The following is a 16,603-nucleotide window of genomic DNA, read 5'->3' as shown; positions in this document are numbered from 1 at the left end:
ATATATATATATATAAATGCAGTTGAAGTCAGAATTGTTAGCCCCCCTAAATTATTAGCCACCGTTTATTTTTTCCCCAATTTCTGTTTAACGGAGAGTTAAACATTTTTTCCCACACATGTCTAAACATATTAGTTTTAGTAACTCATCTCTAATAACTGATTTATTTTATCTTTGCCATGATGACAGTAAATAATATTTGACTAGATATTTTTAAGACACTTCTATACAGCTTAAAGTGACATTTAAAGGCTTAACTAGGTTAATCAAGTTAACTAGTCAAGGTAATTAGGCAAGTTATTTTATAACAATGGTTTGTTATGTGTTTGGACACGCCTGGTGTACTGGAATGTACAGTATCTGTGCATCTTCATGGTGGTCTTAAGATTTCTGCCATAGTTATTGATGGTGATGGTACTTGTGGTGCTGCATTGATTTCTGAAATCTTCATACCTGCCTTTTATCCAGCCTCTTTGTTCCAAGTAATTTTTCTTCATCACGGTATAGATGTGTCTATACTGTCCCTTGATCAGATACATTTACAAAACAAAACATCACTTTAGTATAGTGCCAGGGCAAAACTCACAGGTTGTAATAGATCAATGACAATGTTGACAGTATGTGTTTAAAATAATTGCAAACAAACCTGTTCTGTCTTGAGATGTATGACAGGCGATCATCATCCTCATCTGTCTACCAGTCAGAAATCACAGTTGCGTGTGGATGTTTTAGTCAAACTTCCTCATATGCATCTATAATAAAACATCACATTGTTGTTAACCTCCCGTAAAGAAAAGTTCAAATCCTGAAATACTATCAAAGTTAATTAATGCATATAATACCTATAGTGTAAATAATCAGTACACAGAAGGTTGCACAAGATTTATTCGGAGATTCATGCAGAGTGACAGCCTTATGAATCTGAGACATAGATTTGTAAGATGGTCAAGCACATGCATTATTCTGTACCCATGAAGATTAACCTACCATTGTGAAAAATGTTTGATGATGATAGCCAATAACAATAAACCATTTCAGCTGTTTGTGAAACAATTAGTAATGTAATGTCTGAAAAGCTCAATCTATGTTGAAAATGTATCAGCAGTTTACAGCTTATAATGGACTTTTAGCACACAACTATAACATGCCTATTCACATTCAAAAGAGTGTGCCATTGACTTCTTTGGTCGTGATGTGCTGCAAAATGATCTCTCTAACCTTTGTTAAACAAGAACAATAAGACTTAACCAACAAATATTGTTACCCATTCATTTAAATCAGAATTTATCACTGTCAATAACATAAAAAAAACATCAAAATCTGCTTTAAGACGTTCAGTTTTACATTAACTGACCATTACAGCTTGAACAAAAGATATAATTGATTCACATAGGCTAAAACATATGAATTAAAGTGCATAGTAATATATTTCTCTTGGATAATTTAAAGAGAATAGTAAACAGTCGAGTTTCGATCATTTTTCGTGACTAACTGCATAAACAAGATAAACAATATTTTATTAATCCAAAACGATTAGTTTTTATTTACACAATCACAGAATTAATACTGTTGGATAAGTATACGCCTGTACAATGATTTTTTCAACATCCAAGGTACTTTATAATGTTAAATCAGGAAAAAACACGTTTTGCCATGTTAATTAATGGATTCGTCTACAGAAACTTTCTTTAACGCAAAGTTAGCATACACACAAATTCGTTTCATGTTTCTTTAAAATAATTAAAATAGTTTTCAGTTACTACACACGTTACAATCTAACATTGTGTAAAAGGAAAATGAACTTTCAGACGTGTTTGTAACTGTTAGCGTTAGCATACATTAGCTCCAGTCGTGTTTCTTAAAGCAAGTTACATTTCGTATCAAACTGTTTTAAAGTACTAAACGCTGTTACAACCAAACACCGTGGACATGTTTTAAGCTTTAAATTCGCTAATTATACAGTACACAAGCAGTAAAAAGCTTACCTTTCTGACCGGAATCCACATGGAATCTTTGAAAAATCAAACTTTTTCTTCTTGTGATCTTCGTGCCATGGTGGTTGACAACCAGCTTTTTGGAGCATTACCGCCACCGTCTGGATTGGAGTTTGGATCATGAGTTTAGTCACGCATGTGTTTATTATGAAACCAACTTCTGCTTAAAAAAAAACAGTCAGCACAGGAGCGTGCTATCTCAAAAATAAGCGAATTTTACAGTTTTTCTCTAGATGACATGTATAATCTATTTATAAATAATATTGTTTTGTTTGCGTCTAAACATTGCGACCATCCACACTAAATATTCTTTTTTTTTTTTGCTATCGTACCATGAATATTTTCTCAAATTATCATTAAACGTGGAGCTAACAGATTACTTGATAAAATAAGAACTTAATCGGTTGCCATCAGCCGAGTCCTTGCCAGAAGCGGCCAGGACTCTACAGACAGACTCGGGCCGGATATGGTTGACCGGAATCGGGCCAGTGCTCTACAGCCGCATCACAACCGCATGTGCGCGAGCGAGCTGCGGGCCGCACTCGGCCCGGATAACACTCGCCGATGCCGAGTCGGAGCCGGAGGCGCCGGAGGGCAGCCGAGCTCGGGCCGATTACTGCCTGCTATCTGGGTAAGGCCAAATTGATATTGTTAGATACAAACAACCCAAATTTTAATTGATTTTCAAAGAATTTTAGGTATCATTGAAAGACGTAAATGTTTGCATATACACGGAAAACGTCCACTAAAAATAACCGGAAGTAGAGAGGTAAGCACGCGGATATTTTCATTACCGCGTAACGTAAAAATGCCGTTACTGTTCGCGAAAAATATACAGACCTTTTTCAGACAGTGTTACTTTACGTGCTTATAGAAAATAACTTCTACACACGAGGTAAGAAAGTCAAATCCTCAATATTTTGCTATTGTTTTTGAAGAACTGTTTTGCTTTAATAACGTGTGGATTTACTAGAAAACATTGCATTATTTAAGAAAGTTCTTATGAAAATGATTCATAATTTTAGCATGGTTTGATTTGTCCCTCACTGTTACACCTTTTTAGAATCTACACAGGAAAACATTTAAAAGACATTCGGCTGGAAACGTTTGGAGCTCAGGTGAGTCTTTTCCCTCGTTGTTTATTGATGACATCTTGATGTCACCTTGGCCTTATTGCTGTGGTTTTAGGGGTTAAAGGATTCATGGTACAGAAGAAACATTCAGGGATGAACTTTAATCAAGACGCCTTCAGTCAGAACTGCCTTAAAGGCACAATTTGTAGGATTATTTTATAACAAAATCCACAAAACAATCACTGTTTAAAAGAATGTTAAAATCCAGAGAAAAAAAGCAATTTTAACAAATGACACAGAAAGTGTAGTGGGTTGCTGTGCTAATGATGCCACACACACTTAATAGAAAACGCAAAAACCAAAGATGCTGCAATACAGTTTGATGTTTTATTAGACTGTGTAGAGCAGCATTACAACATATACCAAAAAATGTTTTAGTATGATAAAACAGTGCTGCCTCTCCCTATGTTATTGTGAACAGAAGAACTGTAACCGGTCTTCTGTTTTTGTGCTGTGTTGCACTCATCTTTCATAAGCAATTTGCTTCATACTACATGATAATACGTTTTGAATATGTTAGCGTATCTATAAACATGATGTCTGCAAGAGTCCTAGGATGTGATGAAGACAGCAACTCCCATGATTCCACCTCATGGCAGTTTTGGATTAAGTCTTTGGCTGTTTCTCAATTCTAAGAACTCAGAGAACGGACTTGCGTTCTTGTGGAGACCGGTCTTGCAAGATCACCTCCAGAGACTAAGAACACAGAACGCGTCCTCTGAGAAATGAGATGCTGCGTTCTTCCTGATGTTCACATGACCATATATATATATATATATATATATATATATATATATATATATATATATATATATATATATATATATATATATATATATATATATGTGTGTGTGTGTGTGTGTGTGTGTGTGTGTGTGTGTGTGTGTGTGTGTGTGTGTGTGTGTGTGTGTGTGTGTACGTGTACATTTGAAGTCAGCTTTATTAGCCCATTGTTTCTTTTTTTCCCCCAATTTCTGTTTAATGGAGTTTTTTTCCACACAATTCTAAACATAATGTATAATTTTAATAACTAATTTCTACTGATTTATTTTATCTTTGCCATGATGACAACAAATAATATTTGACTTGATATATTTCAAGACACTTCTAAACAGCCTAAAGTGACATTTAAAGGCTAAACTAGAGTAATTAAGTTAACTAGGCAGGTTAGGGTAATTAGGCAAGTTATTGCATAACGATGGTTTGTTCTGTAGACTATTGAAAAAAATATTTAGCCTAAAGAGGCTAATAATTTGGTCCTTTAAACTGCTTTTATTCTAGCTGAAATAAAACAAATTAGTCTTTCTCCAGAGGAAAAATATTATCACATATACTGTGAAACTTTCCTTGCGCTGTTAAACATCATTTGGGAAATATTTAAAAAGAAAAATAAATTCAAAGGGGGCTAATAATTCTGACTTCAACTGTAAAACATGCACAATAACTTACAAATATAATTTGCACAATACAAATAAAACTGATTTCAATATGAATTTCAGTAAATAAACATCCTTAATGCGTTTATGTCTTTATTAAGACTTTTATGTTAATGTTTACTTTTATCGTCTCATTTAGTAAATTCCTGAGAGAAATATGTTATATCTTAAACTTTGATAATAAATCCATATAAAATGCTGCTCTTACCACCTCTTGTTTTTAGTCGCAATGACTTCTGGGACTTCTAGAGCAAGTTCGGTGCTCAAGTCTGCATCTGTGCATCCTTGATATTAAGAACACATCAGGGAACTTTCACGCATCCTCTGTTCTTGTGGTCTTAAATTTTGGACTTAAACTTTGGCGGTTGATGATGGTGTAACATGAGGACACAAGATTGCTGAAGAACGCATTTTGAGAACAGCCTTTGTTTGTTGTGAATATGCACCCTCTAGTGGTGAAAATGATTTACTTATATGCCTTTGTGAATTAATGAGAAAATGTGAGGCTTCTGAAAGAAAAGATGTGCCTTTTAGCTGGGTGATGTTTTGCTTTTGTGTAGTTACAAGTTTTTGACCAGCAGTTGGATCTTTTAGTAAGGTTTCATAGGATATTTGTTTAGAATATTCTGTTGAGCCACTTGTTGAGACAAAGAATCATGCCTCTATGATGAGATTGCTTATTATAATGAAATACACTTTTTGTGAAATCGTTTAGGTATATAAACAATTTAGGGGGAATGTTGACCTATAGGAATGGTTTTGATGTTGGTTGAGTATTATTGTATTTGTTTTATTTTGAAGTTGTGTCCTGTTTTCTTCATAGCCAGTCTCTGTCTTTATCTGTGTCTGTTGCTCTCAGTGAGAGTGTGAACGGATAAGGAGTAGTGTGAAGTGTAAGTGTGTAGGTGCTGAAACGTGTGGTTTGCACACATTCTTGGCTCGGGCCTCTTTTCCTACAGCGACTCAACCCTAGATCATCACTCCCCAGGGCCGAGGAAAACAATGGCCCAGCAGTCTCCTCGATCCTCTTCCAGCTCGCTTACGACGAAAAAGTCACGCAGCAATTGGCAAAATAGACTAAACAAAAAAAGTCTTCCTCTTCATCCTCTTGAAGCATTTCAGGCTTAGTAATTCTTATTTTTGTCTAATCTTTAAGGATTAAAAACAATTGTGAAAAATTTGATTCAGCAAAAATCCACTAAATTAATCAGAATCCACTCTTTCAGTAACAAAAAATTCCATTTCAAATGGATGTTGTTTTTCTAATCTTTTCATTCATCCAGAATTCTGTCCAGAAAATATGATATAATAATTTTAAACAGGTGGCATGACGGTCGAATTACAGAAAGAAGGTCACTCACTGGTTTGAGTCCCAGTGGGCCAGGACGCATTTCTTTGTGGTTTTTGCATAGTTTCTCAGTCTCGTGTGTGTTTCCTTTGGATGCTACGGTTTCCTCACTGTCCATAACATAAGAATAGGTGAATTAAGGAATCTAAATTGAATGTGTGTGAATAAGAGTGTGTATGGGTGTTTTCTAGCACTGGGCTTTCATAAGTTAGTGTACTCTCAGCACTGGGTTGCGACTGGATGGGCATCCTTTGTGTAAAACGTATTCCAGAATAATTGGTGGTTCATTCTGCTGTGGCAAGCCCCCGATAAATCCAGAATTAAGGCAAAAGTTAGTCAGTGACTGAATTTTAAACAGCACAGATATTTTAAGCATTGTATTATCATGTTGAAAGGAATCATTTAAGAAGGTATGCAATAGCAAATTAGCAAATTAAAAAAAGCTTTCTGAACTAGAAAGTTTTTTCAGGTGCATAGTTAAACTAGCCACTCTATTAGGTACACCTTACTAGTATCGGGTTGGACCCCCTTTCGCCTTCAGAACTGCCTTAACCCTCCGTGGCGTAGATTCAACAAGATACTAGAAATATTCCTCAGAGATTTTGGTCCATATTGACATGATAACATCACGCAGTGGCTGCTGATTTGTCGGCTGCACATCCATGATGCGAATATCTCGGTCCACCACATCTAATAGGTGCTGTATTGGATTGAGATCTGGTAACTGTAGAGGCTTTTTGAGTACAGTGAACTCATTGTCATGTTCAAGAAACCAGTCTGAGATGACATGGCGCATTATCCTGCTGGAATTTGGCTGTGGTGTTGACACAATGCTCAATTGCTAATAATGGGTCCAAAGTGTGCCAAGAAAATATCCTCCACACCATTACACCACCACCAGCCTGAATCGTTAATACCCTACTATCCGAATGTTGCAGCGGAAATCTTCCAATTTTCTATTGGAAAATTTTGGTTTCCAATTTTGATATTTATTTCACTGGTTTTGGCAAATTTCCTATATAGCTTGGAAACTTAGGAAGAAAAAAAAGTCTTTCCAATTGTGTTTTTTTTTGTTGCACATACATTTACATTTATTTTTTGTGCGTTTGACGGGCTGATGCTAAATCAGGTAGAATGTGATGGGAAAAAAGGAAGCTGCATATCAGCCAAGAAAACATCTGCTGACGGACCTCAATGTCCTGTTCTATAATTAAGGATGTCACTCCTAGATTTACCTCTGTTTGTGTGAGTGGGTGTGAGAAACAGACAGAGATGGTGAGAGTGGCTGTGTCTGAGGACGGTGAGTCTGTTTACAGGATACAGATGAAACAAGAGTGTGTAAAGTGGACAGTGTGAGAGGTCAGGTGTGACGCACTCTCTGCCCCCTAAAACAGAAACATGTATTCACACACATGCTGACTTTGGAGTGTCTTTCCTTGCAGTCTTTGATCATCTTTGATAATAAACCATACATTATACCAATCAGATTGTGATGAAAACATGGAATCACACACAGTACAATCAGAATTTGACAATCGAAGATGATGCCACATAAGACTCTTGATATAACCTTGAACATTTTGGGGAGCCAAAAATGTTTCTTCTATGACATCGCTGACAAAAAACAACAACCCTTTTTTAAGAGCTGTATTGTTTCGCATGCATTCATTTTATTGATCAAAATCATTCCTTATGAGGTGGTGAACTAGTGGAGGTTAATGGTCTGCTGCAAATATTTTGGATGTTCCATGTGACTGCTACTACGGAGCAGTTTTACAATTGTATGTGAATGAATGTACAGTAGTAGGATGCAAACGTGGCTTGAACTGGTCATAAAGAAATAAATGAATGAGATTGGACAAATTTGGCAGAATGTAAAATAGTTACAAATTCTCAGAAGATCGTGCAGGATTTATTAAGTTGGCAGTCCGGGGATTGCTTTTGTGTTTTTCCACTTACACATTATGTGGATCATACACTACCTGCTGAGTTGGCTGATGTCTGATTTTAAACCGGCTTTTGTTGTCAGTTTGGTCTTATGCATGTCAGGGCCTTTAAAGGGATATTTCACCCAAAAATAAGAATACAATTATGTTATTAGTTACTTAGCTGTCAAATTAAGATGAAATCTAAGAACTCACTCACCCTTCATAGACAACAACAGTCCTGAGACGGTGTCTGAATTACCCCAAATTTCTTGAAAAAATACATTATAAAACTAAATCTTGCAAAGCTTGCATTATTTTTGGATATTATTCCTGCACCATTCTGTATTTTCAAAGTTCAACTGAAGTGTTTTAAATGGATGTACATGTAGATGCTAGTGGTTATAACCATTCAACTAACCTGAGTTTTATTTTAAAACTGATATAGTATTTATTTTAACTAATGAAATACTAGTCCTACAAAGAACAACAAATTTTAAGCCAAGCAAAGATCTGACAACTTTTTGACAGGTCTTGGGCATGTCAGAGCCTTTAAAGGGATATTTTACCCACAAATTAATTACGCATCTTTCAAATTAAGATATTTTAGATGAAATCCAAGAACTCTCTCATCCTTTATAGACGGTAACTGTCAAACTCCAGATGTTCAAAAATCCCCCAAAAAAGAAAATCTCACTGCAACAATTCTACTGTAATCCTAGGAATGCTCCAAGAACATTGTTGAGTGCTGAAAAACTGTGATTCTGTTTGCCTACATCTTCTCTCTTGCATCAGGTCAGAGTGCAAGTTTACTACCAGCAATATGTCATTAGAGTTAAGGCTCATTTATACTTCTGTGTCAAGCGCACGGGTTTGCTACGGTGAAGCCTACGCATGGACGCATAGCCCTCACCGTGGCCGTTGCCGATGCTGACGCTCATCTCTCAAAAAATGTAACTACACGTCGCAACGACGCAATTTTGAGCCACTTGTACATTAAGGTAGCATTCAGAAAAAACAAAACACCAGCAAAGAAACTCGACACAGAGGAGCATAAACACTTCACTGCCAACTAGTCTTTTGGAAGTGTTATTGCAGAGCAACAGAAACCGTGCGCAGAAGAATAAATGCACTGCAACGCGCAAGGCATGCGCCATGGGTCACGCTGATTACTCGGCACAGAAGTATAAACCAGCTAGCAGAGCAACACACAAACCTCATATTGCCTAGAATAAATGTTAACTCTAATTATAAAACAAAAGAACAAAGTTGTTTTTGGGGTGCACAAATGTGTTTATAGAGCTTTAGACAATTAAAAAATGAATTTTTGCAAAATTGTTTAAGACTATTTATATGGTATGAATTAAGCAAACAAATTAAATTAAGTAATGTTCAACTTAATTTGTTTATTTTAATTCCACCAAAATAAAACCACTTGACTTAAAATAAATGTATTAAATACATGAAATCATTTTTTTCAGTGTATGAAATCAGTCAGATGGAAAGTTTTGAGAGTTTTTGGTTCCTTTTCTGGCCTTAAAACTTCTGTGGAACCTTTATTTTTATGAGTGTGACCTTCTTGAAGACAGTCAGCTTTGACAGAACAGAAGCCACAATCAGAGGCTCAGCTGGTGATAGTGCTAGTGTTACCCACTCTCTCACACTCCCACAGCCTAATGGCAGCGTTGAAATACTAAAATACATGCTAAAACTAAGACTAATCAGTTACATTTAATAAAAAAAAATTAAATAGAAAAATATTTTCACCAGATTTGATGAACTGGTATTTTTTTCACCTAATTATCAGTGATTTATAATTTAATATGGATTTTAAAGAGTGCAGCGGTGGTGGTTTTGCTACCCAGTTACTGTAGTCACACACTGCCCATTTTATGCCAGTGTTAAGATACTGAAATATGTGCTAAAACCAAGTGTCATGCAACAGTTACATGGCTAAATTGTGCTGCTCTAAAGGGTGTTTGGGGAAATCTATCTCCTACAGTAGGAAAATGTATTCCCAGTGGCTCAAAGTACTGTAATGCGTACACAAAGACAAATAAAAAGTGATAAAGTAAGACAAAGGAAGGAGAAATAGTTCTTTTCCACAACTGTCTAGAAACGTCCACTTTATGAAATACAAAATTAAGGTGTCTAAAGTAGGATGTAGATTGAATAGTTGTATCCACCCTAATTTACTGAAGAAGAAAAAAACATATTATAAAACATATAATATATAAATTATTATAATTTATGCATTATTTTTTATATTATTCCTGCACCATTCTGTACTTTTGAGTTTTCTGAACTTTAAGGGTTTTAAATGGATGTACAAAAAATCATACACCGCTAGTTTTTTCACTCCAAAATTTATTCTATTTATATGAATAAATTCTATTCTATTTATATCTATTTATATAGTTATTTCTATGTTTTGGAATTTTCTACTTTACAAAGTCTACCTGCAAAGCTACAGTCTTTTAAAGAGCCCCTATTATGCATTAAAAAAGGTGATATTTTGGTTTTGGGTGTCTCCAGCAACAGGCTGATATGCATGCAAGGCCAAAAACACTTTCATTTTCTTATAATATGCATTTATTTCTTACCTAATTATCCCAATGACTCCCATATGATTTGGTTAGTGATTCATTTGTTCCCAAACCCCTCCTTTAGCGCGATGCTAATCAGTGCTGTTTGTTACGATGACCCAGTCTGTTGCAATCAGTTGACTGCGTTCAACATGAGACAGAGAGAAACGGCCTCCGCGGTTTATCAACATTGTTGAAGTAGTCAGAGTGCAGAGTATATGTGTGAGCCTAATGCAAGAGTGCATTAAAGCAACGCAGGTTAACACCAGCATATTGTTCTATTCTAAACCGTGACACTCATTCAGAATTAATCGACACAGTGGCAAAAGCTGAACTATTTTGAAACTTGACTGCCACACGTGTGTTGGAACAGTTGACGGTGGCCATAGCAACAACAGTGGAGCGAGCTCACAAACGCGTTTAAATCTATAAAGATAGTGGCACATGTTGCGTTTTTAACGTGGCTTTAGATGCGATATGAGAATATAAAGAGTTAACCAGATACAGTACAAGTGGTTACAAGTAACAAAACACAATCAAGTACATAATTTGCAAGCTAGAGAAAACAAGGAGGCAACCATTTTAATCGCACTTACTCACACTTGTAAAATGGAGGAAGAATGAACTGATCCATGAACTGTGTACTGTAAAGTTCCTGTCAAGTGGCCTAAGAGTTGTGCACAGTACTGTACATATTTATGGCTACAACCATTCAACTGACCTGACTTCTTTTAAGAACTATATCAGTGGTTCTCAAACTGTGGTACGTGTACCACTAGTGGTACGCAGGCTTCCTTCTAGTGGTACGCGGAGGAATGAAATATGTCATGTATATGCTATACACATTTTAAAATTGATCAAAAATGATGTATATAATATGCCATATAGCCTATATTTCTGAGGTAATCTGCCATGTTTTTTTTTTACTTTGCAGAGTTGTAGCTGCTATATTTCAATACTACGCTACTGTATTTCAATACTGCTCATTGTGGTGGTACTTGGAAAGACAATTTTTTCTGAGGTGGTACTTGATGTAAAAGGTTTGAGAACCACTGAACTATATAATACTAGTCCTACAAAGAACAGTATATTAAGGCAAGCAAAACATTGGACAACTCCTATATTTTAAAAATGCTGTTTATATATTTTTTTGTTTGAATGATGCTTGGCAATCTTTCCACATGGTCTTTGCTAAAAAAACCTTAGAGGGATGTGAGAGCTTTCACCTAATTGGTTTGTAGGGATTAATTGTTTCTAGTCAGCTGTTCGAGCCACAGGATGGTCTGCTTCTTTCAACGTATCCGATGACCTGTCAATTCCAATTCAACAGCCGCATGACTTCCTGCTAGGGGAAGGACTTTAGGCTTCACACGCTCAGCTGGACGGAGATTCACTTAAGGGGCAGGATGTGGTCTGAGCTTTCAGTACGAGATGCTTTTGTGTTCCAGTCTCATCGTAACATTTGCACATTTAATTCTTATGTGAAAAAACATTAGCAGTTGATAATAGATGCTTCTTAATGGATCTAATGATAAGACAGTTATTGTAACTCTAGAACTCTAGGGTTCCCACAGGTCAGGGATTTTCTGGAATATCATAGAATTTAAAAGGTCTGTTCAAGACACTAAAAGTCAGGAAATTTGTTTATCTATTTTCTTGTCCTAGTCACAGAATATCAAGGATTTTTTTCTGATAATTTCAGTGGTGAACTTTAATCAAATAACAACATTATTTCTGGCATGTCTTTGTTGTTCTGCTGTGAAAATATATATGAATTTAAACAGTTCCAATTTAATCCTAACCTCAAGAGGCATTGGTCTCTGTAATTATTAACAAATCGGTTAAAATCTCTCCCAAAAAATAGCACTAGAAAAACCATGTTACAATTTCAAATTTTTGTGATTGACACAACTAATATTATATATTGTAAATAACAAATATTCAATCATTATGGGTCATGGAAATTCTGCTCTTTTTGTGAGTGAAAGTCAGGGAATTTCACATTTGGTTTAGAGTAGGAACCCTGTTAGATCATGCATCATAGATCAGCCAATTCCAGATCCTGGCTAGTACTTCTGCATTTTTTTTAAATGGTGCTTATTGTAAATAATAGAAATAGTGAGATTGATGGTGCTGCCTCTGTCAGTATGTCTTGTGGTTCATTTGGACTGTCTGCTGTTTGAGTATTCCTGATCTTTAATGTCATGGATGCTTTTTGTAATCGTGACTAAAATACTACTGCTGCCAAAATTGACATTATTCAGTTAGTAAGGTTGCTAGTACAGTAAATAAGTAGGTGGAATCATGACTAAAATACTACTGTTGCCAAAATTGACATTATTCAGTTAGTAAGTTTGTAAGTACAGTAAGTAAATAAGTGGAATCATGACTAAAATACTACTGCTGCCAAAATTGACATTTTTAATTAAATATTGTTTGGACCTCTTCTGGAAATGCAGTATATAGTCATTTTTGTCAAATAAAATTATGCATTATACCAATGGTGTCTAAACTTGGTCCTGTAGGGCCAGTGTCCTGCTGAATTTAGCTTCAACACACCTGCTGGAAGTTTCCAGTATATCTAATTAGAGCTTGATTAGCTGCTTCAGATATGTTTGATTAGGGTTGGAGCTAAACTCTCCGGGACACCAGCCCCCCAGGACCGAGTTTGGACACCCCTGCATTATACCATCACTCGATTAATTTCTTTAAAATGCCTGTTCATCTAGTGAATTTGTGTTTTGTTTAACAAATTATGTATTGTTTAACTCATATTAGCTACTACTTATAATTATGTATTGTTAAAAATATATAAACTGCGTACACTAACATCAAGAAAAATATTTTAATAGTGTAATTTTAAAAATAATATTACATATTTGTTTTTTATGTACTAACAGCAGCTTTTAAACATTTATAATTGCAGATTTGCCTCAAAACATCTTTCTCTTTAAAGTTTCTTTGACTTTAAGGTTAGAAAGGGAATATTTATTTTAAATAGAAATCTCTAGTAACATTAAGTATACATGTAGTATCTTTGTATAAAAATCCTTTAAAAAAAGAAAAGACAATGTCCCCCTAAAGCTCAAACCTTTTTCTTTTAAGTAAAACAGTTGAGCTGTGTGGTTTGAGCACTCCAACACTATGATATTTTAGTGTGTAAACTAATTTAGTTTGTGTTTTCAGCTTTCATGTACTGTTCATATTGTCAGTGTATCAGTTTCATTCTTAAATTATATTTGAAAGGCTCTTTCTTTATTGCTTCTCCAAATTGTGGTAGAAACCTTCTCAGTCTGTGAGTGGATCTGGCCACTGTTCAACACACATGTCATGATTTTGCCAAGTATGATACAATCCTGGATTGACATCTATGTTGATCCTGGAACATCATTTTTGTTCAAAAATATTATCCATACCTATTCCCTACTCCTAAACCCAACTATAACTATAAATTATTCTCAAAATCAGAGGGGAATAATAGTTGGATAACAATCGTGTAGAAGTGCATAAAACTGTAAACCTAACCTTAACATAAACCATAAATGTATCCCTTAATTCCTTAAATAATAATTGGCTAATTGGAATGTTGTTCCAGGTTCAACATAGATGTTAATTCAGAAACATGTCCTACTTGGTGAAGTCAGGTTGGCTCAGGCATGTTCTACCCTCTCATAATCATTTTAAATGTAGGTAATTTAAGTCAAAGAACAAATCAGACACACATATGAGCGTGAGAACCAACATTTTATTGTTCAGCTTTGTGATGGTCCATATTCAATATTCATAACTTTGCGATTTCCCAAGTGAATTGGAAATACTGTACAATATCAATGACATTGACTAAGAGACATTAAGATAGTCCATGTATAGCTAACAGCATACTGTGGCTAGTGATCTGAATGTGCTATCACCCAACAGAATAGGGTTTGACTAAAGTTTCAAGAGCATTGCTCTTCTTGAGCAGTGAAGCCCTCCGGCGCCACTACTCTCAGAGTAACAGCGGTTCCTGTGGCCTCACGGACTGTCTGACCAGCGTTCAAACGAAAAGCCTGCAGAAATATTGCTTATAAATCTAAGACTAGTACAGCACACAAGTGTAGTAGGGGGGGTAGTAATAGTCCACGTTTCATCAGTGTCCTTCTTACTAAATTACTTGCAGATGATCGTTACAGTACTTTGGGGGGTTAAAAATACATTTACATTCACATCAAGTATATTTCTAATGATTAAAATAGCACTTCCAGAGTGCAAAGTACTCTATTTTTGACTTTTCCTCCTCGGTGCTCGTATACAATAGAGACACAAAGAGTGGAAATGTCCCAGCTAAGTGTGTGCGTTACAGTCAGTTAACACTACTAAAAATGATTGCGCTGAATATAGGCAAATCAAACATGAAAAGTGAACGTTTTGACTTTAGACGAAACTCAGAAGCAGCAAACAATAATATTGCAGATACTAAGGCCAGAGGAGCGTACAGAAGGTGCGGTCTGTATGGTAAGCTGACGTTTACATCAAATTGAAACCGACGTTTACATTAAAAGCGTGAAAGAAAACTTCAGTTCAGTGCGCTAATCAACAATCTTTGCGGCGTGAACACACAAATAAGTGAGCCGTGTTCACAGAGGAACCAAAACTCACAGCTGGAGGTGAATCGGAGGAGGTCAGGGACTCACAACATCAAAATAGCAAAAATAAAACAGCTTTTTTTTACATACACACGCACACACACACTTGTTACAACAGACACTACCCCCATACACAACACGTACACTATTACACAATGTACAAAATAGTTCAATATTCTACGCTTTAACTGTACAACAATATCATACACATCAGTGTTACAAGAATTCACCTGTTTGCCTTTCATAAATTTCTTACCACCTGTTTAACAAAATGTACATCGATATTTACAGATATAATATTCCCAATCACATTGTACATAAATATACAGTTATAGCATTTTGCTCACAAACATTATGGCCTCCGGCACCTCTTAGAAAAAGGAAGAGATGCTTGTTGTACATTTCAATAGTTGCAATCGACTAAAATATGGCTCAACGTTTATGCTAAAATCAACATTTGAAGAGGTCTCAGAGCTGCAGTTTTCAGGGCAAAGTAAAAGTACAGTTGCTAGTGCTTTAAAAAGATGTGCCACATGGTTCCAGATTGTCTGCTTCGACACTTTTAGCGGATTAACCTCCGCTTCAGTCTGAGCTATAGCTATAAAGATTGTAGTGAAGCATTTGTAATTATCTATTGATGAGTTACTGCTGCATGTCATCACAGCAGGATGTACAACTGTGATCTATTACTGCCACAAACAGAGAGGCATGTGCTTATCGTATTAGAGTAGTGTAAAGTGACTTAATGAGTATTACCGCCCAGTCTAAAAGTCATAGCATTTTAATGCTTGTATTATGTTTGTTAATGCATGTTCAGATAATGCTATGTTAATCTACGACTGAACGTTGTGCTTGGCTTTGTGCTAATGCATCTGATAAAAGTTTTAGGGTATGTTAAAAAAAAAACTTAAGTTATACCTTTGTAGATAACGTCGTCAAAACGATTCCTGTAAACTAAAATAAGAATAGTAATTTTATTTAAATTGTTGTGTTAAGCCTCATTCACACTACGAGTGACTCGCAGCGGCAAAGTGACAAGTGACTGTTCATTTCAATAGAGAGTGAGCGACTTTCTTGAGCAACAGCCAATAAGGGGCACCAATAGAGCTCACGTGATCCTCCCAGCTCGCTCAGAGGCTGGTTGTATTTCCCATTCTGTGAACCTACACAGACCTGCATTTACAGCAGTTAGCCACGCAGAGCGAGTGTGAATGAGGCATTAAACATAAACTGAACTGAAGAATGTATGCCCTAAAATGTTTTAAGTGATAGCCCTACAAGAGGTTATTTTTGTGCTTTTTTCTCTGTTAATTAATTTACTGTATATTTTATTGTAGATATATTGTTGAAAGCAGAATTTTAAGACATTTTAAGGCTAGATTTGATCAAGGGATTTTTAACAGATTGTACATAATTGTACATATTTTTTTTCTTGTATTGTACATACAAGAATAACCCATGGTTTTTTGCTCAAAGGTGAAGATCCTACCCAATGTTTGTACAGTTCTGCTTACAGTAAAACACATTGTACTGGACTGCCCTGCTTTTAATGATTCC

At 35.7% G+C, this 16,603-nt stretch overlaps 3 long non-coding RNA genes across 7 annotated transcripts in view; 2 read left to right on the top strand and 1 right to left on the bottom strand.

The window, feature by feature from the left end:
* Positions 1-74: 74 nt before the first annotated feature.
* Positions 75-2,040, bottom strand: LOC141375631 (uncharacterized). Its single transcript, XR_015497960.1, has 3 exons — positions 1,986-2,040; positions 647-752; positions 75-524 (listed from the first exon to the last, which is right to left on the bottom strand). It is a non-coding gene; the product is annotated as an uncharacterized LOC141375631 (long non-coding RNA).
* Positions 2,041-2,143: 103 nt separating this feature from the next.
* The window catches only part of LOC147835593 (uncharacterized), a 44,512-nt gene continuing 30,052 nt past the window's right edge, over positions 2,144-16,603 (top strand). For 4 of the 5 annotated variants that reach the window (XR_015497950.1, XR_015497951.1, XR_015497952.1 and 1 more), the window contains exons 1-2: positions 2,742-2,889; positions 3,058-3,112. This is a non-coding gene — a long non-coding RNA (uncharacterized LOC147835593). Of the gene's footprint in view, positions 2,626-2,741; positions 2,890-3,057; positions 3,113-16,603 lie in introns of those variants that run through there. The other variant, XR_015497954.1, reaches the window with a different exon arrangement.
* On the top strand, positions 10,357-14,612 carry LOC147835594 (uncharacterized). Its single transcript, XR_015497964.1, has 2 exons — positions 10,357-12,688; positions 12,771-14,612. It is a non-coding gene; the product is annotated as an uncharacterized LOC147835594 (long non-coding RNA).

This window comes from Danio rerio, chromosome 8 (assembly GCF_052040795.2).
Source record: "Danio rerio strain M-AB ecotype USA chromosome 8, GRCz13ab, whole genome shotgun sequence".
NCBI lineage: Eukaryota > Metazoa > Chordata > Actinopteri > Cypriniformes > Danionidae > Danio > Danio rerio.
This window is presented reverse-complemented; position numbering and strand designations above follow the sequence as displayed.